The 24,856-nt window shown below is 43.0% G+C and overlaps 1 long non-coding RNA gene across 1 annotated transcript; it reads left to right on the top strand.

The window, feature by feature from the left end:
* Positions 1-16,771: 16,771 nt before the first annotated feature.
* LOC116646356 lies at positions 16,772-23,921 on the top strand. Its single transcript, XR_004302112.1, has 4 exons — positions 16,772-17,003; positions 17,581-17,615; positions 18,270-18,451; positions 23,794-23,921. It is a non-coding gene; the product is annotated as an uncharacterized LOC116646356 (long non-coding RNA).
* Positions 23,922-24,856: the final 935 nt, after the last annotated feature.

Genomic DNA, 24,856 nt, shown 5'->3' with positions numbered 1-24,856 from the left:
TCAGTTTGTTTTTCAGATTGACATACTACATTTAAATCTATGATCCATTTTGAGTTAATTTTTGTATAAGGTGTGAAGTTTACATTAAAGTTCATTTCTTTGACTATGGACATCCAAAATTGCTCTAGCACCATTTGTTGAAAAGACTATCTTTCCTCCATTAAATATTTTGTACTTTCATCAAAAATCAGTTGGTTATGGGGCACCTGGGTGGCTCAGTCTGTTAAGTGTCTGCCTTCCACTCAGGTGATGATCCTAGAGTCCTGGGATCGAGTCCCACATCAGGCTCCCTGCTCTGAGGGGAGCCTGCTTCTCCGTCTCCCTCTGCTCCCCCTACTTGGTGCTCTGTCTCTCTCTCTGTCTGAAATAAATAAATAAAATCTTAAAAAAAAAAAATCAGTTGGCTATCTTGTGTGGACCTATTTCCGTATACTATTCCATCAATCAACATATTTATCCCTTCACCAATATCTTGGTGTTTTGTTTAGTATAGTCTTACACATGCGATCCGTTTTCAAAAAACATTTCTCTGAATAATAGCTATCTTTTTCTTTGAGTGTTTATATATGCCAGGCATTGCTTTAAGTGCTTCATAAGCATAAATTTATTTAATCCTCACAGAATCCTACAAAATGATAACATTTAGGCCTATTTTATAGGTGAGAAAACTGAGTGCAGAGTAGTTAAGTAACTTTCTTAAGAGACGGATTTGGAACTCAGGCCCACCCCCTAGCCACCATGTTTCACTATCTCTCTAAAGTGAACAGATTTTTATCTCTTCACAGAATTGCTTTTACTGCAGTCTGCACTGGCATTTTGTCATCGACCTACGTCAAGAGACATCGTAAGAAACAGCTCAATGAAACTTATTCTTGCAGTTCCTGGAGGCAAGTTGATGAGGTTGTGGTTCACTATGTCACATGATGTCCTCTTTAGGAGGACAGATGGGAAAAATGTCTCTCGGATCTCAGTACCAGGAATAGATGTATTTCTCCTTAGTAAGTGGTTTGTTTTTATCTCTTGGACATGGTCAATCTGTATAAATGATTACATTTCCCACTTTGTGCTGTCTGCTAAAAAGCTCAGAACCAAATTTTCAGCCTATCTTTAGCAATGATGTGGACTAGATCTAATATTACTTCTGACTTCATCTTGTTTTTTTCTACTCTAATTTTCTCTTCTTCCTTATTTCCTCACTCACTTTTTTCTTCAATCTTTTAAAAAAATCAAAACATAGAAGCACATAGTATAAAAATTAAATGCAGCAAAACAAAATGGCAGTCCCTTTGCCCACTCCTCCCCACCTGTGATTTCTCCTCTACAGAGCCAGCTATACTCACACCTTTTAGCCATTTCTTGTGGTGCTTATTCTTTTTTTTTCCTTGACTTTTCTTTCGGTTTAGGTCTTATCTCCTGATTTCCTATTGCAAAGGGTAGGATTCTCTTTTCTTATATCTACCCTCTACAACACACACCATTCACCTACAACCATCCTCCCATTATGATTATATCACAGTTTTGGTTAAACTCATTTGCAGTGTTTGCATTATTATGCCTATGGAAATACCGTTCACAGGTGAGCTGTTCACTTTGTATCTTATAATAATTTTGTTTTCCCTTAGGTTTCTAATTGTCTTTTATTTTATTTATTTTTTTTTTTTAAAGATTTTATTTATTTATTTGACAGAGAGAGACACAGCGAGAGAGGGAACACAAGCAGGGGGAGTGGAGGAGGGAGAAGCAGGCTTCCCGCGGAGCAGGGAGCCCGATGCGGGGCTCGATCCCAGGACCCTGGGATCATGACCTGAGCCGAAGGCAGACGCTTAACGACTGAGCCACCCAGGCGCCCCTCTAATTGTCTTTTAAACTTCAGTTTCATACAGCAATCATTAATTTCTGCCGAAGGCTTCTGACAGAATTATAAATCTCTCACTTCATCAGTTTTTTGTGTTTTTTTTTACCCTCACAGACTTTCCATCATCCAGCTTAGGTCTAAACCTGTTGCTCTCTAGGCCAGCTGTCCAGCTGTCATCCTGATGATGGGGTTTTGAAATATAGGTGAGTTTCAGTGGGGTGGAGTCCGGAGACCAAGAAAGAATTTTTGAGGAGTCTTTGGTGCAAAATGGTGGTTTATTAAGGGGGGAGCAGGACCCGTGGGCAGAAAGAGCTGTTGCCCTGGGGTTGTGAGGGGTAGCTGATTATATACTATGGGGTTGGGGGAGGTAAGGAAAAAGGGAGGTTTCAAAAGAACTTTCATATGCTAAGTAGGACCTACAAGATAGGCGAGGCCTTGCCATTGTCAAGTTATGGTTGTTTTTCCCTCTAGCAATGCATTAACATTAAGATAGTTGGGAGATTCCTGGAAGAATGTCACACATGTCCCACCCAGGAGTGGGGGGTGAGGAGAGGTTGCAGGGTGTCGGCTTAATGCTCGGTCTTCAGCCAGGCTTCTGCTCCCTCATCACTAAGATTTCCCTTTTACATCATTTTAGGAATTTCTTCTGCATCTCTCTTTTGTTGGATCCCTTCTTTGCTAGATCTCATATTTTACTTTTGGTTTTATGCACTTGGTTTGGTGGAGCTCATCCTGCAATAGCTTCCTGAGAAAAAGTTCATGAAACGTAAATATTTTTGAGACCTCACATATCTGAAAATGCCTTTGTTTTAGCGGTACTCTTGAATGAGAGTCTGGGTATAGGATTACAGGTTGGAAATGATTTTCACTCGGAATTTTAAAGGCATTGCTTTTTTGTTGTCTAGCTTTCCACCTTGCTATTGAGATGCTAACACCTTCCATGTTTTTTTTTCCTCCTCTCAGGGAAGTTTTGAGATCTTCCCTTTCTCCCTAATGTTCTGAAATTCACATCGATGCACCTTGGAACAGGGTCTCTTTTCATACACTGTGTGGAATGAACCCAACACAATGGGCTCTTTCAATCTGAAAACACATTTCCTTCAGTTTTGAGAAATTTTCACGTATATTCTTTTTTTAATGTATGTTCTTATTTGTCATCCCCTCCCCTCTCCTCCATTTTCTCTTTTCACTTTCTAGAACTCTTGATTGAGTTGTTGGATCACTTGAACTGATGTAATGTTCTTCATATCTTTATTTTTTTTCTGGGAGATTTTCTTTTTTAGTTTTTTTTAAATAGATTTTATTTATTTATTTGTCAGAGAAAGAGAGCACAAATGGGGGCGGGGGGGGGGGAGCGGCAGGCAGAGGGAGAAGTGGCTCCCCGCCCAGCAGGGAGCCCGATGCAGGACTTGATCCCAGGACCTCATGACCTGAGCTGAAGGCAGACACTTAACCAACTGAGCCACCTGGGAGTCCCTCTGGGAAATTTTCTTAACTTTGTCTTCTAACTCTTCTATTGAATTTTTAAATTTCTGCTATCATATTGTTATTTTTAAAGCTCTGACTGTCCCTTCCCTCCATTCCTGGTTTTGTTTTGTTTTTAAAAGGCATCTTGTCCTTGCTATTTAAATACTCCATGGATGCAGTATTTAAATTTTAGTGTTTGAAATTTTATTTACTACATTGTCTTCTCCCTCTGAACTCTTTTTGTTTGTATTTCACATTATTGACTTCTCATGAATGGCTGTCTATTCATATTAAAGAGGGAGACACTTAAATGCCCCCTGTGAATGGGCAGAACCTGTTGGCTGTTGGGCTTCACAGTTGATCACATTTCTCATTTGCTGCTGTTGGGCTTCACAGTTGATCACATTTCTTATTTGCAGGGGAGGGACCTCCAAATGTCATTATGCAAAGATCTTTTCTCTTAGGCTGGTCAGTCAGAGAAATTTTTTGCATGGGAATTTATAAACTTGCCTTCTAGCCTTCTGGGATCTTATCAGGGGAAAGGGGCTGGAGGGTGGGGTGAGGGGAGTTCATCATTCCTTGTGGAGACTTTCATTTAGTTCTCTTGTCTTCCACTGTGCCTGGTGCACCAAGCCTGGAGCCTTTGACCCAGCCTCTCAAAAGAATAAACTGCTTGGCCTCTTCTAGGGTGGTGGAAGGGTAGTCACTTTGCTGTGCTGTTGGGAAGAAGATCTGGCATTTTACTGGTCATTGTAAAGGCTTGTAAGCAATCTTTTCTTTCTACCCCACATTCCCATCTTCAGGGGCATCTGATGCCTCCAGTTTCAGAGTATTCCAGGGTTCTGTGGTTCAATTTATCTTACTTCTTTCTGCCTTCTTTGATTTGTCCCTGTGTGAGGGAACCTGAGTCCTGATTGAGGAGCAAAACAAAAGAAGTTAAAGTCAGAGAAATGGTGCCTATGGTCAGGTACAAAAGATGAGCAAGAAACAAGAAGGGTTCTGAAACTGGAGGAGTAATTGTATTAAAAGTCACAGTCTTTGTCTACCTTCTCTACATATTTCTCCATTTGAAAAGACGGTACTTGGAGATCATGTGCTGAAGAGGAGGGCTAGTTCCCTCTGCTGACCCCAAATTGTGCCCTGAGGGAGAGGCAAGGCTATGTCTGGGAGAATGAATTCCAAGGTCAGAAACCTGGAGGTTGTAGAAAGATTGAGAAGTGTGTCCAGGCTCGAGAACTAAGGTCAGCTGAGGAAGGAGAAGGTCCAATTTTATGTGGCTCTTGATTTACAAGTGACCAAGAGGGCTTGATGTCTGAAAAGAGCCACTGGGGAGGGGACTAGGTTATGGTTTCCAGCCTCCCTGACCCGTTGGCCTTTGAAGACTGGCCCATTGATAGAAATCTACTGGTCGAGGACATTTCACTTTATTACACTAAATATAGTGGGCCTTTACAAAACTTGGAGGCCTTCCTACACAAAGAGAATGCTGTTAATACGCTCTCCATCCAAGGGCATGAGCTCTGGGTTGTTGTTCCAGTGGGACGTGCTGCAAGACTCAGCCAGACTAGCAATCTGCTGCCAACTTTGGCCTCTAGGGAATTTGCAAGAAGGAATGGTTGTGTCCCTAATATCACATTTAATAACCTTAAATAGGGCTAGGTATAGCCTGGCTTCACTTAAGAGATGACTCAGAGTTGGTACACAAGAAATGTACTAAAGGAAGGAAGGAAAGTAAGAAGGGAGGAAAGAGCTTAGTTCTCATTTATAGCTTTGTCATTCAAAAATTTTAAAGTGTAATAATAATAATAATAAAATTTGAAAGTGCAATACAGAGATTTACAATAAAAGGGTGTTGAAATCCCAGAGGGCATAGGGACTTGAAGATGCAGTGGAGTAAGAAGTGGCTTAACTCTCTGATCATGAGAGAAAGTCAATGAGGACAAATGAAAGAAACAGAAGATGGTGATTAGTAACCAGAGGAATTTAAGTTCCCCTCCTCCTGGTGACACTGAGGGATTCCCACAACTCCTTCAGCATCTGGAACTTACTGGACTGTGGGTGGAGGGAGATCCGTGACAGCTAGTGTTACCAGTAGCTTTCTGGAAAGGGGGATAGAAATACTTCCTGGAATGATGGCCTGGCACAACCAGAGAGCTGAAGAAGAAGAGAAATGAGCATGAGACAGAAGCTGAACTGGAAGGCTTCCTGGCTGCTTCTAGTATTCAGCACCTGCAACAGGGTCCCAGGAAAACAAAGTCTCCAAAAGGAGAAGCAACAGTGTCAGTGTTGCTGGTGAGGTCAGTGAGCTTTCCAGATGTAGATCATCCAGGGTTTCTTAATTTCTATATATATGATAGCCACACAAAGCCTGTGTGTTAGATGGTATTTTCTGTTTAAAAAAAAAAAACACAACAAACTGATATAACTGTTGCATACTGAGTTGCCCAGAAACTGACTCTGAGATGGAGATTTGCATGCAGGAAGTTTACCGGGGAGCACCCAGGGATTCGACAGCTGTAGAGGAGTGAAGGAAATAAGACTGGATAGGAGGGACTGAATGGTAGTATAGTCACAACAAAGGCCTTTCAGCCAGTCCTGTAGGGAACTCTGTCCTGCTTTGGAGCAAAGTGGGCTGAGCCTTCATACCTGGGCATGAACCAGTCATTATGATGAGGGAGCAGGCTAGCTGAAGACAAAGCATAAGCTGACACTCTGCATCCTCCCCCTACCCCCCACTCCTGGGTGGGACAGGTGTGACAGTCTTCCAAAAATCTCCCAACTATCTTAAAGTTAATACCTTGCTAGAGGGGAAAACAACCCAACGTGATAATGGCAAGGCCTCTGATATCTTGTAGATCCTCTTTAGCATATGAAAGCTCTTTTGAGGGGCGCCTGGGTGGCTCAGTCGTTGAGCGGCTGCCTTCGGCTCAGGTCATGATCCCGGCGTCCTGGGAAACAGTCCCGAGCCCCCCGGAGCCCCATATTGGGCTCCCTGCTCAGCGGGAGGCCTGCTTCTCCCTCTCCCCCTTCCCCTGCTTGTGTTCCCTTTCTGGCTGTGTCTCCGTCAAATAAATAGAATCTTTAGAAAATAAATTAAAAAAAGAAAGTTCTTTTGAAACCTCCCTTTTCCTTACCTCCCCTAACTCCCAAGTATATAATCAGTCATCCCTCACAACCCCAGGGCAGCAGCTCTTTCTGCCGACGGGTCCTGTCCCCGTGCTTTAGTAAAACCACCTTTCTGCACCAAAGATGTCTCAAGAGTTCTTTCTGGGTCGTCAGCTCCAGACCTCACCCCACTGAACCTCATCTGTATTCCAAAACCACATCAGTTAGATGTGGGCAAGGTGACTCTCTGGTTGAGGACAATATCAGAAGAGACACTCATCTGAGCCATCGGCTGCTATTTCTGGCAGCTGAGGGAATGATTACCTTGATCCAGAAAGAAGGATCTGAGTGGCACCCCATAGCATCCATTACAGCAAACCCTTCGCACTGGATCCACTCACTTTGTATAATAAAATCCGAGAACTCCTCCAGTACCCCAGGTGGTCTCTTTTGCTGGGGAAGAGGAAGGTTAGTAGGACAAACTACAGCTATCAGTACCCCTGGTACTGCTCCTGGTCTGAAGGTTGCAGCTGATACTTACCTCCCTACTCTATAACCCATTTTTGTTTCCCTCACTCTCAGCTCCCTTTACCATCACAATTGGCAAAGCATTTCTTAGTCAATCACCAGGACCTCTCAACCCACAGAGTTTATAGAGTTGCTGGGACAAGAAGCATAGATACCACAAGTGGGTCACTGTGAGTGATACAGCAGGGCTCAAAGCCACTCCTACTTCTTTCCCTTAAATTCCAGAACCATGTATGATGCCTCCTGAGAACACAGGCCCATACAATAATTGTTGATTTGCATGAACATCTCGGAAGACCTTTGATAGGTATCCATCTTTGAAAGATGGTAGCTCAGTTGTACCTTCAAAAGGCCATTTCATCGCTGTCCAGCTGATAGCTTCTGTGTAGCATGATGTGAAATAGAAGAGTGGATCCCAGGGTCATGGGCCACTGCTGCAGCTACTCTGTAGTGAAATGGGTTCCTGGGTCCAATAAAAATATTACCCAGGATTCCATTGGTTTGGTGGATCAAACACTCTGCATGTCCTCAGGTGGTAGTGCTGGCTGAGGCCTGAGGACAGGAAAGGCAAACCTATACCCCAAATATGTATCCGTTCCTGTCAAAATGAATCACTGCCCGTTCCGGTGTAATCAACTTGCCATCAAGTGGCTGGTTGCTCTCCCAAAAGAATGGTGCTGTACTGGGGTCTCAGGCTTGGTATCTCTTGATGGCAGTTTGGACAGAGGGAGAAGTAAACAGTGAATGAGTTGGAACAGAGGCTCCCATAGGGAGCTGTGGGCCGGGGTGACCCATCAGAGGTATACTTCTTGAGGCAAGGGAGTTTGGCCTTTATTATCCTCCCCCTCCCCCATCATTGGCCAGACATTAAAAGAGGGTGCCCTCAAGGAAGGGGCACGACCTTCTTTGAGGGAGGGCAGTTTTTTTTTTTTTAAGATATTTATTTATTTATTTGACACAGAGAGCGCAAGCAGGGGGAGCTACAGACGGTGAGAAGCAGTCTCCCCACCGATGCGGGGCTCGATCCCAGGACCCTGGGATGATGACCTAAGCCAAAGGCAGACACTTAACCGGCTGAGCCACTTAGGCGCCCTGAGCAACCTAGCCTGGGAGGGCAATTCTTGAAGAGACGCTGTTCTGAGAATTGTCACCCAACTCCCCTGTGACGGGTGGTGGAGTGGGGGTGGGGGGTGGGTGGATGAGTGCCTCAGTCCGGAATGGGAGATCTAGGGAGGTAGCCTACCACAGAGTCCACTACAATGACTAAATGGTAGGAGTTTCTGTTCTAAATTTCAGGTATTCTGAGGAGTTCTGGAATGGGGAGGGGTTGGAGTAAGGATAGAGATTTGTGAGATGTATCACCTGTCAAATTTCATAGCTGATTATTTGGAAAATTCATTGAAAACTGCATATTTTATGGTTTTATGTTGATCCAGGCCAAAAATTTCTAAACAGATCAACAAAAAGTACAAAGAAGGCTTTTATCATAAAATATTCACCATTTATGAGATTCTGCTTGCTTTTTAAAAAAAATCTTTATTGTTGTATAGACATAATGTTTGCGTAGTCTTAATGAGAAGTTGTTTTCATACTATTTTAATTTCTGTTTTTTCTTTTCCATGAATACACATTGTTCATAGATTTATTATTTTTATAATTCAGTATTCTTCCATATTAATATATCAATGTTTTCATAATGTCTTATTCCCTCTATTTGGGACATTTGACTTATATCCAGTTTTTCACAATAAGTAATGCATATTTAAAAGACAATTTTTAAGGGGCGCCTGGGTGGCTCAGTCAGTTAAGCGTCTGCCTTCAGCTCAGGTCCTGATCCCAGGGTCCTGGGATCAAGCCCCACGTCCCACATCAGCTCCCTGCTCAGCAGCCGAGTCTGCTTCTCCCTCTCCCTCTGACCCCCTGCCCGCCCCCTCCCCCCCCCCCCCCCCCCCCCCCCCCCCCCCCCCCCCCGCTCCTGCTGTCACTAGCTCTCTCTCTCAAATGAATAAATAAAAAAAAATCTTGGGGCACCTGGGTGGCTCAGTTGGTTAAGCATCTGCCTTCGGCTCAGGCCATGATCCCAGGGTGCTGGGATCGAGCCCCATGTCAGGCTCTCTGCTCAGCAGGGAGTCTGCTTCTCCTTCTCCCTCTGCCTGCCACTCCCCCTGTTGTGTTCTCTCTCTCTCTCTGCCAAATAAATAAATAAAAATCTTTTTAAAAAAAAAAATCTTAAAAAAAAACAACGCAGTTTTAAAAATCTTTCTCTTTTTTTTTTCCCCCAAAGTGGAATTAACAGGTATATTCCCATGTTGCTTTTTAGGAAGGTTTTCTTAATCTCCAGTGCTATAAGCAATGTTTGAATGCCTGTTTACCCCTTACTATGCTAACATTGGATTTTTCTCACTTGTATTTTTGATAGTAGAATGAATTGTCACCTCATCATTGTTTTAAATTCAGTTTCCTAATTATTAGTGAGGCGGAGAGTTTTTCCAAAGTGTTTATTTACTTTTTGTATTTTTTGTTATTTATAGCTTTTGGCTATTTATCTTTCCCTAAACGGGTACTGAGTTTTAATATTTCTATCAGTCCCTTATATATTATAGATAATAAACTGTATTTGACTTTTCTTTTCAGTGGTTTCTCATTCCATTGCTCTTTATCTTGAATTCACTTTTTAGTTAAATAGTTGGCTTTGTGTTTTATAGCATAAAAACCACACTGACCTTGCCAGTAATGATTTCCTTAAGTGCTTCAATATTCCAACATTGATACCTTATTTTCTTTGAGGAAAGGAATATTATTGGATTGTCTTCTATGTTTAATGACAGATTTTTGAATCTTTTATCTTCAAATGAAAATTGATTTCAGTTTAACTCCTCCAAAGAAAGCTATTGTGGCAAATAGTGTAAATGGGGTCATATATTTATATTCTTTTAAATGATATCTAGTTTCTCCTCTGGCTTAACAGGGATTCATTTATTTGTTGTTTATTTCAACAAATTTTTCATGTATTATTGTGTAGATTTGAATTTATTTCTGCAATTTTTAATTTGGTCAATTGTCTATTTTTTTTTCAAGATTTATTTATTTATTTGAGAGAGGGGAGCGGTGAAGGGCAGAGGGAGAGGGAATCCCAAGCAGATTCCCTGCTGAGTGTACAGCCCAACTCGGGCTAATCCCACAACCCCACAACCCCACAACCCCATGACCCCAAGATCACGACCTGAGCTGAAACCAAGAGTTGGATGCTTAACCAACTGCATCACCCAGGTGCCCCCAATTGGTCTACTTTAAAAAAAAATCTAGTACTGTAAGCCTCTTCCCTCTAAAATATATGCATATGACTATAGGTGTATGCATGTAAATATGGAGACAAAAAAGTCTGGAAGGTTAACCATGGATGGTTGGATTACAGATGAACTTCATACTTTTCTTGTCATTTATCTATAAATTCTAATATATAGTACATTAAAATTAACACATATCACTTCATTGCTTAAAAATGGAGAAACTCTTCAAACAAAATGAAGAAAACAAAAATATCAATCATGAAATAAAAGGCAATTATTAGGAAAATAAGAAGAAGGGGCGGGTTGGGGAATATGTCACATTGGGGGCAAACTCAGACAAATAGTAATTCCTCTCAAGTCCCTTTCTGTGATTATGCTTGACACCGTCCAAGCCCTCTGTGTAAGCTCATTTCTGCATAGCTGCCCCTGACAGTTCTGAAATGTCCACTTCTGTCCCGGCCTGTCTCAGTCCTATTCCTGGAGCCTTCTACCTGTGAGTGCAACGTAGTGCCTTTGGTGTTTGACCCAGTTGGTTACCACAGTGACTACCAGTCATTGATTTCTTTCTAGATTTCTAAGATCAGATTTTGCTCTTTCCGTGTTTGGGCAACTGTTCAAATCTCTTTGTAGTTCTGCCTCAATTATCAGCCCTCCTCACCTCCATACTGCCCACCCACCCCCAGTTCTGCCAGCTTCTGGGCTGTCCCATTCTCAGCTGCATCAGAACGTTTGGGGTGACAGACCATCTGCTCAAAATAGCCATGCCCTGGATGTGGTTTTTTGGACCACAAATGGATATCTGCCCACAAGAGAAACAGCTTGTGATTTGTGCACTTGAATGCTCAAAAAACCAAACTAAGCTCAGCCCTGGAGCTGGCTATGTAGCAATCAGGGTCCAATTGGGAAAATAGAAACCACTGTGTCCGTGTTAAACGGAAGGGATTTAATTCAGGGAATTTGTCGGAAAACTGGGAAAGCAAAAAAAGGGGAAGCTAGGAAAACTGGAGATTTATATTTCAGGAAACAGCCAGTGCTTCTGAGACTGGGCGAACACACAGTGAAGAGGTGGCATGAGCATCCTCCAAGGCTGCCAGGGCTGCAGGAGCTGGAACTGCGGGGGTAGGTGGGAGGTGCTGTCACCCAGCCAGTGCCCAGAGCTGGGGGATCGCAGAGGCACTAGGAAGGGTTCTTGAGATCTGGAGAGAGTTGCCTTGTTCATAATTTTCGTGCAGTGAGGCTGCGATTCTGTTTCCATCCTCAGTGAGGTGAAATTACTTATTATAGTCTTAAAATAAGCCTCCTTTTACTTGAGCTACCTTGTCTCACAAACAAACCCTCCCAAGACACCCATCGTGGTCATCAGCCTCGGCCTCTTCCCCCATGTTTTCCGTCACTGCGCTGACTCAGAACAGACCCTCCATTTGGGAGTTGAGCTGCCCGGGAGTTGTGATCATTGCCGCTCTATGGCATCACAATGTTTTCAAATCCAGGAAAGGGAAGTTCTGCAACATTATCTTTTTTCCTCCCAGAACACAAGCATTTTTGTATGCTTTTTTTGCGGTGCGTTTTACAATTGTCTTGCATTTTATATTTGCAAAACTCTTAATGCTCCATTAATTAGCACTGCATTAAATCTGTGAACGGGAAGTGTTACCTTAACATTTGTTTAGTCTTTCCAGTTATGAGCAAGGTTAACTCTCCATCTTGTCTGATTTCCTTTTACTGTGTCATCAAGGTTTTGAAGTTTTCTTTATAGTTTTTGTCAGGTAGACATTAAAATATTTAGTGGGGATTTGGGGTCTTGGTTGTGAAAGGATTTTTTTTTTTTTTACACTTTCATTTCTGGCTGTTCATTTCTGACTACCTATTTTAAAATCTGTTTATGTTCCCCCTGACCACTTGAGGAAATGAGGAGTTGTCCAGTGTGAGAAGGGGTGCACAGCAGAGATGGATTTGTGTCACCTGTTCGCTTTCACGTGTTTGTGTCTCTTGTGGACAATGTTTGAGTAGCATGTGGCCCTTGTGAGCCATTGGGGGGTGTACCTTTCCTGTATTCCTCCATGAATGACCCAAGTTAAATGACCTGTGCTAGGACCAAATCCATGGACTTAAACCCTCTGAAGGCAGAGACAGTACAGACCTTTGCTTTCAACATTTCATCATTTCTAATAATTAGAGCTACATGGACTGCTTTGGAAAATACTGATTTCTATGACTGAAATGACCAATAATTTGGAGATTGGTTACAGGTTTCAAGCCAGGGATTAAGGGTTGGTCCAAATAATGTCCTAAAAATACGGTGTGCTTTGAAAATTGCACATATAATAAGTGTTCACTATACAAAAATGAGAAAAATGCCCATAAGTTTAAAAAAAAAAAAAAAAAAAGAAAGGAAAGCAAAAGAATGCTCATAATTCTACTACTTAGAGATGACTACTGTGATTTTGGTGTCTTCTAAATGGTTTCCTATATCTGATGTATAGGATTATACAAATAAATACGCACATTCATGGGACATTATAATCATGTGAACCAATTCGTATAATCTCCTCTTACATATTTATGTCTATCTATATCAACATTGACATCTGTATCTATAATCCTATTAGTTCTGTTTCTCTGGAAAGCCCTAATTAATACACCCAGTTTCCTCCACTGGTAACATCTTGCAAAACTGTAGTACGTATCACAACCAGGATTTTTTTTTTTTTTTGAGGGAAGGGGGTGCTGGGTAGGGGCAGAGGAAGAGAGAGAATCTTTTTTTTTTTTAAAGATTTTTTTTATTTATTTATTTGAGAGAGAGAGAGAGAGAGAGAAACAGCATGAGAGGGGAGAGGGTCAGAGGGAGAAGCAGGCTCCCCGCTGAGCCGGGAGCCTGATGTGGGACTCGATCCCAGGACTCCGGGACCATGACCTGAGCCGAAGGCAGTCGCCTAACCAACTGAGCCACCCAGGCGCCCGAGAGAGAGAATTTAAGCAAGCTCCATGGTCAGTGCAGAGCCTAATGTGGGGCTCGATCTCACGACCCTGAGATCATAACCTGAGCTGAAACCAAGAGTCGGACGCTTAACCGACTGAGACACCCAGACACCCTTCAGCCAGGATATTGATACTGTATAGAACATTCCATCACCACAACAATCCATGTTGCCCTTTTATAAGGCAACTCTGTCTCATTCTCCTCATCCCCACAGGGTCTTTTATCCCTGGCAGCTAGCAATTTGTTCTTCATTTCTGTAATTTTATTGTTTCAAGAATAGTCTATATAAGTGGAATCACACAGCATGTACTTTTTTGGCTTTTTTTTCAACTTGCATAATTCTTTTTTTTTTTTTTTTTTAAGATTTTATTTATTTGAGAGAGAGAGACAAAGAGAGCAGAGGCAGGGGCAGAGGGAAAGGGAGAAGCAGACTCCCCGTGGAGCAGGGAGCCCAATGCGGGGCTCGATCCCAGGACCCTGGGACCATGATCTGAGCCGAAGGCAGACGCCCAACCGACTGAGCCACCCAGGTGCCCCTGCATAATTCTTTTTTTAACCTAGCAAAATTAGTAATTTTTTCATTTAGTGTAATTTCACCTAGCATGCCAAATTTAGCTATCAATATGTGTTCTTTTTTTTATTGTTGAGTATTCCATGGAATGGACATACCCAATTTGTTTAACCATTCATCCACTGAAGTACATCTGGGTTGTTTTCAGCTTTTTGCTATTAAAAATAAAGCTGCTATAAACATTCATGGACAGATTTTTGTGTGAACAGAAGTCTCCATTTATCTAGGATAAACACTTGGGAATGCAGTTGCTGGGTTGTGTGGTAGCTGAATGTTTAGTGCTTTATGAAACTACCAAACTGTTTTCCAGAGTGGCTGTACCATTTTACAGTACTAACCACAGTGTATGAATGATCTGGTTTCTCTGCATCCTAACCAGCATTTGGTGTTAACTTTTTATTTTAGCCATCCTGATAGGTATGAGTTTCCTTAGTAGGTATAGCGCCTGGTGGCACAGTCAGTTAAGCATCCAACTCTTAGTTTCAGCTCAGGTCATGATCTCAGGGTCCTGGGATGGAGCCCTGCATTGGGCTCCATGCTAAGTGTGGAGTCTGTTTGAGATTCTCTCTCCCTCTCCCTCTGCCTCTCCCACTCGTGCTGTCTCTCTCTCTCTCTAAAATATATACATAAATCTTAAAAAAAAAATAGTTACAGTGCTATTCAAATGACCTATTTCATTTTGGGTGAGTTGTATTAGTTTGTGTTTTTCAACAAATTACTCCATTTCATCTAAGTTGTCAAATTTATGTGTGTAGAGTTGTTCATAGTATTTTTAAAAAAATCATTGATTTCTCTTGCCATTTGCAGTGACATGGATGGAGCTAGAGAATGTTAAGCATAAGTCAGTTAGAGAAAGACAAATACCATATGTTTTCACTCACCTATGGAATTTAAGAAACAAAACAAATGAGCAGAGGGAAAAAAGGAGAAAGAGAGAGAGAGGCAAACCAAGAAACAGACTCTTAGCTATAGAGAACAAATGGATGGTCACCAGAGGGGAGGTGGGTGGGGGGATGGGTGAAATAGATGATTGGGATTAAGGAGGGCACTTGTTGTGATGAGCACCCGGTGATATATGGAAGTGTTGGATCACTATATTGTATACCTGAAACTAATATTACACTATATGTTAACTAACTGCAATTTAAATAAAACCTTTTAAAATTAAAAAAAAAAAATATATCGATTTCTGCTATTTGTTATTTCCTTTCTTTTGCTTTGGGTTTATTTTGCTCTTTTTCTAGTTTCTTTTTTTTTTTCTTTTAGATTTTTATTTATTTATTTGACAGAGAGAGATAGTGAGAGCAGGAACACAAGCAGGGGGAGTGGGAGAGGGAGAAGCAGGCTTCCCGCTGAGCAGGGAGCCCGATGCGGGGCTCGATCCCAGGACCCTGGGATCATGACCTGAGCCCAAGGCAGACGCTTAACAACTGAGCCACCCAGGTGCCCCTCATTTTCTAGTTTCTTAAATGGGAGCTTAGAAGATTGATCTGAGACTTTTCCTCTTCATGCACGTGGTGTTATAAATTTTCCTGAAAGAGATATTTTCTATTGTATAGGGAAACCTTAGTGTACCTGCCATGTGTATAGCTCCCTACTGAGGAATTCAATTCAATTCAGCAAATATTTATGGAGTGCTTGGGCAAGGCACTGTTCTAAATCCTCAGTATACATCAGGGAACAAAACAGACAAAGATCTCTATCTCTGTGGAACTCGCATTCTAGCTGGGGGAGACACACAATAAATAATAAGCATCATTTAGACAGTATGTTAGAGAGTGATAAGTACAGGAACAAAAAGTACTACAGGATAAGAGGGAAGGGACATGTGAGGAACTATAGTGTTTAATACTCCAGTTCTGACAGTACAGCATTTGATACTAAAGGTGAAGTATTGAATAGGTTGGTCAGGCAGGCCTTTCAGAGAGATTTGAGTAAAGACCTAAAGGAGTCCTTTAGGTCCTTTGAGATTTGAGTAAAGACCTAAAGGTCCTAAAGTCCTTTAGGTCCTTTGAGATTTGAGTAAAGACCTAAAGGAGTTAGTGAGGCCAGTATCTGGTAGAAGTGTGCTTCAGACTGATGGGACAGCTAGAGCAAAGGCCCTGTGGTGGGAGCGTGCCTGGATGCCTGGACTATCTGAGGAGAAGCAAGGTGGCCAGTGTGACTAGAGCGGGGTGAGCAAGGGGGGAAGTGGTAAAGATGAGGTCAGAGTATAATGGGGGCCAGGTCTTTGGGTCTTGCTCTGAGTGAAATGGGGAGCCACTGCAGTATGTGAACCAAAGGAATGACATGACTTGGTTTAGGTGTTCAAAGAATCACTCTGGCTGCTATGTGAGGGATAGACCATGTGTAGAAGCAGGTGACCTCTTAGCAGGCTACTGCAGTGATGCAAGTGAGAGGCAGTGTGGCCTGGAACAGAGTGCTAGCACCAGGAATGGTGAGAAGTGATTACATTCTAAATCCATTTTGAGGGGCGCCTGGGTAGCGTAGCTGGTTAAGCGTCCAACTCTTGGTTTCAGCCCAAGTCGCCATCTCAGGATGGTGAGATAGAGTCCCACGTGAGGCTCTGTGTTCAGCATGGAGTCTGCTTGAGACTCTCCCTCTGCCCCTCCCCCACACACGCTCTCACTAAAATAAATAAATAAATCTTTAAACATACATACATACATACATACGTTTTAAGAGTAGAGCTAACTGGAGTTCTTCATAGGTTGGACTTGGGGCGTTCAAAAAAGATAGGTATGTGGATAACCAGCTTGATCTAAATCCTTAAAGGTAGGTGACCGCATTCCATACCATATGCACCCTTCCTACCCCTACAACCCTGCTCACAGCTTATTGGACAATGGCAGGCACTTACCTAGGAGCAGCCGATCAATAGGCTGGACATTAGTCTATAGAGTGTCCTGGGCACGAAAGTTTTGCCCAAAAAAGTGGCAATTAACTGTGCCAGTGATTTTTCTCTTTCAGGATTCAGAACTGGAGAAACAAGAAAAGACAATGTGTGAAAGCAGAAGCCAACACAGAGAGAGGCAGTATTCAGACTTCATGAGTAAGCAGAAGCTGTGAATAAACAAGAGCTCTGAGGGAACAAAAGCCACGAGGCAGCACAAAGAGACACAAAGTAAGGACGGAAGTGATAGAAGATAACTAAGAGAGCATCAGATTCTCAGGAGAAAGAGTCAGGGGCCAGGCCTGGAGCCAGAGGTATGGTCACCTCCTCTGTTACCAGGGGCGGGGGAACGGCGCTAGACAGACAGAGACTACAGTGTGCCCCAGCGTGTCATGTCAGGCTGGGATCGGCTCTGTGGAAGACAGAACCACACATGAGCCCAAATTACGAGGGTCCGAGGAAGCCAGAGAAAGCAGAGGAAAGCTGTCTCCCGAGAGAAGCAGAAAGTGTAGCAGACGCCCAGAGAGAAGCAGGGACGGCAGATGACGCAGCCACGTGAGATAACTGCACAGCATGTCACCTTCCTGTTTCAGTCCCATCCCGGGCTGGGGGTGGCGTCCTGGCGGGGCTCATCCCTGCACTTCAGAGCCCCTGGAGAGTACCTTTTGTTTCAGTTCGAACTACCTCCTTTTCTACTTGAGCTGGTGGGAGTAGTTTTTGGTCTAGGCTCCCGGGATGGTACATTTAGCTGGAAATTTCTTGCTATTTACTTATGTCTCAGGATCGAGCATGGCAGACAAGGTACAAAAGGTGAAAATGCAAATATTTGGGTAAAGAACTAGCTGGAATCATGTGAAGCATTTTACATACCTTGTCTCCTTTAATCTGTAGGGTCAGAGAGGTAGCATTCCGGAGGCTCACAGAGGGTAAGTACGGCCCACCTTCGTTATTCACTGAATCTGGATTTGCAAATTTGCCTACTCCCTAAAATTTATTTGTAACCCCACATCAATACCCGAGGTGCTTTCCCAGTGTTCACAGACGTGTGCAGAGTGGTGAAAAAATTGAATTGTTTTAGGCACACGTTCCCAGCTAACATAAAAAAGGCAATACTTGGCCTTTCTGTTTCAGCTCCCACACTGTTAACAAGGTTCCCGTTTCCAGTCTATTTAGTGCCACATTTTTCACATTTTGTGCTGATGTTGGTGACATCACTATTTCAGATGGCCCCCAGGTGTAACGTTGAAGTGCTGTCTGTGCTCCTAAGCACAAGAAGGCCATGACGTGCCTTACAGAGAAAATGTGTTCAGTAAGCTTTGTTTAGGCAGGAGTTATAGTGCTGTGAGGTCAGTGTTAAGGAACCAATAATATGTATTAAATTGTCTGTCTTTAAACAGAAACAAACATAAAATGAAGTTATACATTGACTGGTTGATGAAAATGTCATGACTGGGGGCCCACAGGAATCTAACCCTGTATTTCCCCGGGACTAATAGTTCAGTATTTGCTAATTCAGTATTGTAGCAACTTTATAGAGCATAACTACCATGAAAAACAAGAATCCACTGTACCATGTGCAGGATCAGTGGAACAGTGTGGATGCCCAGCTCCAAAGCCATGCCTCTCTGATTCATGCTCGTTCCATTCCACCATGCCGTGCTCCAGAAGAGAAAGAAAAGCTTCTCTGCTCAGCTTCCAGTGCTCTTTCCACTGCACAATGCTGCCTTCTCTAGAACTTGTTGCCTAGTTGGGAAATGAACAGGTATGAAATGACCATAGAAACCATAGTAGGATGTACATTAGGGCTGGGACAGTAATATGTAGCACATTTGTCCTCACTCATCCCTTAAATATATGTGGCAGGCATCGTTCATCTCCCACAGCCCCTTTTCCTGCTTGAGCCCTGATGGAGGTTCCACAGTCCTCAAGACAGGGTTCCATGCAATCACTACCAGCTAATCGGAGTTGGCATGTTAAGATGAAACCGTTAACTTCCTTGCATGATAACCAGCGTCCTTAAAGATTAAGCATATACTCAGAGGATCTGAGTTGCCAGGCTTAAGGAACTTTAGAGTTTAAGCAAATGTGTCAGTCTGTTTCAAAGCTTGGACCCCATGGTAGCTCTGAGTGTCTGGTGAACTCTCTTTGGAAAGGCTTTCTGGATTTCTTTACATAGGACTTTGCTCCTGAAAGATGCATTTTGATGGGAACCATCTTTCTTGTTCATCTCTGAATCACCTTGCCTAGAGCACTGACTGGCATACAGTTGGTGCTCAGTGATGTTTGTTGAACAAAGGCCTGGGCACCTAGACTGACACCTATCTTCCCCAGGAGGAAAGAGCTCTGATGTAGGCTAGCGACAGAATGGAATCCTTAAGGGCACAAAGCAGGGCAGGCACGGCCGGGGGGTTGGAGCTTTTCAGGGGAAGCAGTCAAGAAACTGTAAATGAAACTGAACTGGAGCTGCATTCTGTTGAATCTCTCTGCCTCTTCTTCATTTCTCTTTGTGCTCTCTCCTATGGCTTACCTCTTTACTTCTAGTACGATGGATCTGGGAATCCCAAGCAGGACTGGGGTGGAGGCATGTAGGGAAGAGAAGGCCTGGGGTATGGCTTGAGCTGGGAGCTAGTTTTGACTCTGAACTAAAGGACCCCAGCCTTTAGCTTCTAGATCTGCTGGGCACCAGTGCTGCCCATTCTTACACAGGGCTCAGGATGCTTACCACTCCATCAGCCTAGCCCGGTCCCTGTCTTCCTCTGCCCCCTCTCCTTTCCCCTTCTCTCCTCCATCAGTCATGGCAAATGGGGTTTGAGAGGGAATACGGAAGAGGGGATGGGAAGTCAGGCCAGGAAGAGAGGGATTATTTGACTGGGAGCCTAAGAAGGGAATGACACTGAGTACACCAATGTAGCATGGGAGTTAGGGTGGAAAAACATGTTCGATTTCTGAACCATGTTTGCTATTTTAGTGCTGGAAGTGACTTTCAGTCAGAATCTCTGCCCTGGTGTTGGGAGAGCTACAGAAAGCTGGAGCTTCCCAATCTGCAGCTAATTGTGGAGAAGTAGTGTGGTACTCAAGGCCATGGGAGACAGTGCATGGGCTTTGCAGTTAAGATTGAGCTGGGTTTCCGCTTGCTAGCTGTATAATTTAGGGTAGGTTCATTAATCGCTCTGGATTTTACTCCTTGTACCTATAAGATGAAGATAATAATAGTGTGTACCTTATGGGATCATAATGACTAAAAGAAATGAGGTTTATCAAGTTTTGTGAAGTGTGCTTAGGAAACTCAAATGATATCTATTGTTATCATTAATAATATGATCATCTTGTGTTATTCACTTGCATATAGGTATTTTTTTTTCTTCTCAGCTCTGAAGATGGAAACAAAATAGACTGAGTTTCTGAGAATTTTTAAGAGGAAGACAGGCACTCAGACAGTCTATCTGAGAAGCAGTTCTGATAGCTTAAGTGTCAGGAAGCCTGTAGAATTCCCCAGCAGTGACTATAATGGGGGCTCTGGAGACCATTAGTTTCCAAGATCATAGGGTAACTGACTAGGAAAGTTTGCCCATATTGTGTGCTGCCTTTTCTCTACAGGTCGGGATTGTAAGGAGTGGCCAAATCCAATTTAGCCAACAAACAAGCCAATAAGCCAGAGAGCTGGCTGTTAAGCTACCGTAAGCCCTGACACATTTGGCTTTACCTCCCCAGTTTCTGTAACATTTAGTTTCCCACGACTGGGCTCACTGGTGCAAAATCCCCTTGACCCCCCAGTTTTTGCCTATCACCTGTTGTATTAGTTCTTTATGCTGCAATTACAAATGATCACAACCTTGGTGGCTTAAACAACCCAAATTTATGATCCTGTAGTTCTAGAGATCAAAAGAGCAAAATTGGCGTCACTGGGCTAAAATTGAGGTGTCAGTAGGGCTGTGTTCCTTTCTAGAGGCCCTGGAGGGGACAATCTTTTTCCTTACTTTTCCAGCTTCTAGAGCCCACCTGCATTTCCTGGCTCATGGCCCCCTTCCATCCTCAAAACCAGCAATGGCAGGGTGAGTCCTCACATGGAGTCACTCCACCCTCTATGTCTGGCATCACATTTCCTTCTGACTTTTCTGCTTCCCTCTTCTATATTAAGGACCCTTATGATTACAGAGGGCCCACCAGAATAATCCAGGATAATTGCCTTATATTAAAGTCAGCTGATTTGCAACGTTAATTCTATTTGCAACCCTTGCCATGGTTCCATGAGTTCCCTTGCCCTGTGACGTGATATATTCATAGGTTCCAGAGATAGCATATGTGTATCTTTGGGGGCTCTTATTTCGCCTTCAACAACCACTATCCATTATGTGCTGCTCTCTGCTTCTAAACCAGAATTTAGAATTTAGTAAACTCCCTCAGATCCCAGGCTCGAGCCACCTTCTTTGTGATGGTGTCCATGAATCCCATGCTGGAGGAGTTGTTCTCTGGCCTCACTGGCTCCCTTCACCTAATTTGACCTTTATATAAACTGACCCGAGGTGCCATACACTGAGCATACAAGTACTCTGGTTGCTCTGCCCAAACTGGTGGGTAGGAGAAACTTTTCTTTATTTCTTCACATTCAGATTTTTTATTGTGATTGCCAGCTCATAGATCCAGTTTTTCTTTGATGAATGTTTTCAAACGTAGGAAGCTTATCTGTCCATTCTGTGTCACAGCCTTATCTGATAGTACTTTCATTAACTCGATTAATGCCTGAGGACAGTTTACACAAACCACAATAATCATTAGCTGCCAGTTCCTAAAACTACTCAGAGGTGCCTGTACTGTTTAGATATGTACATAAAGGCTCGCTCATGCCTTCTTAGATACTTACATGAAGGCACACTCATCTACAGACACAGTGATCAATGTGGTGGGGAGAAGATCTTCAACATCTGTTCAGATGTGCTAGATGTCTCCAGGGTAATGTATGGAAGTGTTGAATTACTATATTGTACCCCTGAAACTCGTATAACACTGTATGTTAACTAACTGGAATTAAAATAAAAACTTAAAAAAGAAAAGAAAGAAAGAAAGATGTGCTAGATGTCATCTTATTTTAAGGGGAAGGAAACATTTACTGAGAACCTGCTTTGGTGTTGGAAAGTTTATATCTTAAACTTACTTTAATTCTCATTATAATGCAGGAAAACAGCTTTTATAATCTCCCTTTTACAAATGGGAAAATTGTGGCCAAACATCACACAGCTAGTAAGATCTCAACATTTCACACCTGGACTGCCTGTTTCTAAAACTCTTTTCTTTCCCCTTCACCTGACCAGCCTTAAAGCAAGGGAATGGACCAAAATGGGGATGTTCAAACTAAGATGACTGGATAGAGCCCTAGAGTTTTATGGAGGTACCCAGAGACTCCTCACATGGGAGTGAAGGTGCTTGGTAAGAGGCAAGCTGAGTGGGCTGGGCTTTGGGCTCTTCCCACCTACAATCAGGCCAGCTCTGCCATTATTAGTTCTACGTATTGGGATGCAATGTAATATTTCAATAGAAAGAAAGATGGGATGGAGTTCTGCTAAAATAGCCTCTTGAAGGCCATTAGACTGAAATCTGACCACCACGTCCCTGTAATTCTGGAATTCTATCCTAATTGTCCCCAGTTAATTAACCAGTTCTTCCAATGCCAGTACCTTGGGTTTTCTCTGAATGTGATTAGGGGCTTTGCTCTCTAGAATGAAAGAGATCATCTCAGTTAGTGAGTGATACAAGAATTTTTTTTTTTAAGATTTTTATTTATTTATTTGAGAGAAAGAATGAGAGAGAGAGAGCGCGCATGAGAGGGGGGAGGGTCCGAGGGAGAAGCAGACCCCCTGCTGAGCAGGGAGCCCGATGTGGGACTCGATCCTGGGACTCCAGGATCATGACCTGAGCCAAAGGCAGTCGCTTAACCAACTGAGCCACCCAGGTGTCCCTGATACAAGAATTATTAAGGTAGAGAAGAAGCAAGATTCTCTAGGCACTTTGCTGCATCGCAGACTGAACGTAAGCTGAGGGCAGAGGGCAAGTCCGATTCATGTTAAAGACAGTGCTGAGCAGGCGCTAGACGGTGGAAGATTCTACAGAAAAGGAAACCGTCATAGTGATGGGGAATGGGGTATGAGGATATACACAGATATTTTGAAAATCGTCCCTTTTAGGGACTATATGGTTAGGATATTGATATGCTCCCTTCTGAGAGTCTGCCTTGCCATGCCAGTAGTTGGCTTATAGTGAGTCAATATGAGACTCTCAAAGCAAGTTCAGTCCCATTAGAGTATCACTTATTTAATTCTGTAAAGGAGATAACAACTTTGAAAATTTTAAGTCAACACCTCATAGGCCACAATGTCTGGGATGAGTCACTGTCTTAAGACAAAAGATCGTATGTGGAATTTAAGAAACAAAACAAATGAGCAAAGGGGAAAAAAGAGAGAGAGAGAGAGGTAAACCAAGAAGCTGACTCTTAACTATAGAGAACTGATGGTTACCAAAGGGGAGGTGGGCAGGGGGGTGGCTTAAATAGCTGGTGGGGATTAAAGAGGGCACTTGCTGTTAGGAACGCCAGGGGGCTGTGTGGGAAGTGTTGAATCACTATATTGGACACCTGAAACTAGTATTACACTGTATGCTAACTAACTGAAATGTAAATAAAGACTTGAAAGAAAAAGAAGACAAAAGATAGAACGAAAGCTACATTTTCTCTTCTTTAAGGGGACACTCTTACCCCTGCTTCCCTGAGTTACTCCTCAATGAAGAATATTAAAATTAACTGACATGTATTGATGGAACTCTTGAATCTTTATAAGCACTTGAGTCTTTAACATAGCCTCAGACTGTCCTCTCCAAAACACCTCACTCCTCTCTCCTAGTAATAGGATTCCCAAGTTTTAGCTGTGCCCACGGCTGCCTGGTATTTCCCAACCTCCCTTGCAGCTAGATATGACCAGGCAACTAAGTTCTTGTCAGTGAGATATAAGCAGAAGTGTTGTATGGCAGCTTCTGGCAGTTGTCCTCAAAAGATAAATGGTACATGCTCTTTTCCTCCTCTTCATCCCATCCTCCATCCTGCTTCCTGGAACACAGATGTGATGGTTGCCGCCCTAGTTACCATCTTGGACCATGAGAGCGAGGGCCACACTGAGGAATGAAGAACAGTGAGATGAGCCGGGGGTCCCTGAGGACATTGTGGAGAAGCTCTGCATTTTCTAACTCGGGACTTCATGTGAAAGAAAAATAAAATATTGCTTAAATCACTTCTATTGTATTTCTGTTTCTCAGAGCCAATGCTAATACAAACTGATATGCTCTACATACTAGGTATAATATTATTCCGGTTTTACAAATGAGAAAACTGTGGCTTAGCCAAATTAAATCATTTGTGAAGGTCACCCAACTAGTAGATGAAGGAATTAGGGTCTGAATCACAGTTTTTGCCAAAGCCCATGTGCTTTCCTCCTCCTCCTTGTTCACTGTCAGACCATGAGGGTGATAGTGTTTAAATTTCTCTGGTTGACAAGAGCCTTTCAGCAAAGCCCTCTGGCAGTGTCTGGTCATGAGACTACAGTCTTCAACTTGCCCCTCCATCATCTCTTTCAAAAGTAAAATCCACAAGTCACAAGGGTCATGGTGAGACTCGATTGCATATGGCCTTGAGAGTCCTGGGATGTCACAGCAGCCCCCAGGCATCTGATTTGCATGAAGATTCTTAGGCCTTCTAGGAGAAATGGTGTAGAGGACCATCAGAACCAATGATTGGGGCCATAGAGAGATGGTTGACACCCTTGAACACAGAGGGGATGATGAAGTAGGCCCTAATCCTAGGAGGAGGGCAGATGCCTGATGCTGGAAAATCAGAGGACTATCTTTCCCCATTTTTTAAAAAGATTTTATTTTTATTTTTTTAAGTAATCTCTACACCCAATGTGGGGCTTGAACTTACTACCCCAAGATCAAGAGTCAAGCAGGCCCCACCGACTATCTTAAGGTGAGAGTCGGGTGGTGCTGGGCAGTGGAAGGGTATATCCATCTTACTCTGGGCACAAATCAGATAGGTGAGGGAGGCTGAGATAGGTGGTATCATCAAGGGAGTCCCAGACCAAATCAAACCTTAGTTAATGAAAAGAGCTTCATGGTTATCTGAGTCCAA

The sequence above is a fragment of the Phoca vitulina genome, unplaced genomic scaffold (assembly GCF_004348235.1).
Source record: "Phoca vitulina isolate PV1807 unplaced genomic scaffold, GSC_HSeal_1.0 scaffold36, whole genome shotgun sequence".
In the NCBI taxonomy this organism is placed as follows: Eukaryota; Metazoa; Chordata; class Mammalia; order Carnivora; family Phocidae; genus Phoca; species Phoca vitulina.
The sequence above is the reverse complement of the archived record's forward strand: the minus strand, read 5'-3'. Positions and strand labels throughout refer to the sequence as shown.